The sequence below is a fragment of the Protopterus annectens genome, chromosome 2.part2 (assembly GCF_019279795.1).
Source record: "Protopterus annectens isolate FY-2018-M chromosome 2.part2, PAN1.0, whole genome shotgun sequence".
Classification (NCBI taxonomy): Eukaryota; Metazoa; Chordata; order Ceratodontiformes; family Protopteridae; genus Protopterus; species Protopterus annectens.
The window spans coordinates 119,609,652-119,611,243 of record NC_056730.1 but is presented as its reverse complement, the minus strand read 5'-3'; positions in this window follow the sequence as shown (position 1 = coordinate 119,611,243).

Here is a 1,592-nt window from a genome sequence, read left to right as displayed (position 1 = left end):
GGTGATTTGTAATGTGCAGATACTTGCCAGGTGTACCACTGCCGTGCCTCCCTTAAATGCCATGTATGTCAGACAGAGCAGTGGGATGCTGTACAGATGTATGCCAATATCTAGTGGGTGGTATGTGGCCATGGCACCCCTGTGCCAGCAGTCATTATGTGTCAGGCCAGACAGGAGTGTGTGAATCCAAAACCTATGGTGGCATATGTATACCAGTCATTATGTGCTATACCCATCTACCTGGCTGTCTACATCCATATTATCAGGCCTGGTGCACATGTTGTGCACTAAGGGATTATGTGTATACCTCTGGACTGTACATCGTGTGTTCGAAGTTCCACATATATTTGCCAATATCTCTGCTGCACTCCACAGGGGCATTACATGCTAGCGGTGATACTTTACAATGATTTCCTGAGGATGTCTGTCAGTAGCCAATGGCACACATGTGATAAGCAAACTTCAGCTCTATTCAGTAGCATACCGCCTGCTCAGAGGTGATCTCTGCCTGACGTACAAGGCCATGTCCAATCAGGATCTGATGGACATGCTCCACCTCAAAAAATCCAAATCCATCAGGACCACGAGAGCTAAAGACTTAAACCTCGGCACAAGTATGAACAGGACATGCTGGAGGGATAGATTCATAACCCAGAGGCTTCCCATGCTTTGGAACAAGATCCCAGTTCGTATTAGGCAGAGCCCCTCACTGACTCTCTTCAAGAGAAATCTTGATGAGTGGATGGGAGATCGTAAGTTTACCCCAGGAGTCACATCTGTGTCACTGCTAGACAGGGGCACAGTAAACTAATTCTATGATATAAGGGGACCTTCATTGTGTCACTACTAGACAGAGGCACAGTATTCTAAATTTATTCTGTACATTTTTGTGCCATTTCATGGGGTGGCAAAAGCCACATCACTATGGCTAGGCTTACAAATTCCCCAGGGCAGATAGCCTAGTACTATACTATGAAACTACTATGAAACTATGTGACCTTCCACACACACCATGTCTGTGAAGACAATCCCAATGACAGTAGCAATAGTCTAGTAATATACCTGCTATACATACCTGACATCCCCTTGCACTACGACTTTGAGACTATAGGGGCTGGGGTAGGGCTGCACTCCATGTCCAGGACATATGGTGGAAATATATGTGCATATACTTATCCAGATAGATATATGTATATGATTACACATGTGTAGTACTTCCAATTACCACCGCCATGGCAAACACCCACTATGAATCCCTACATCATGTGGGCGTGGTCCCTTTACATTTCCTGTGTGATGGACATCCTTCCTGTGTGTGGCCATCAGTGTTACAGACAGCAGGTAGCAATACCACTTACAGAAGAACCTCCACACTCAGGGCAGCCACATATTTGTAGGAGGAACAGGAACTACAGACACACTGTAAGTAGAGTTGTGATATGCTTTGTATAGTACTGGTGTTACAGGGTGTGTGTGTGTACATACTAGTTCACCTTGGAATGCAGTCTGTCTGCATAGATTACTACTGTGGGCCTATCCTCTTGCTGGACAGTGGTATGCCTATCATGTGTTATCTGTCCACCACACAGGTC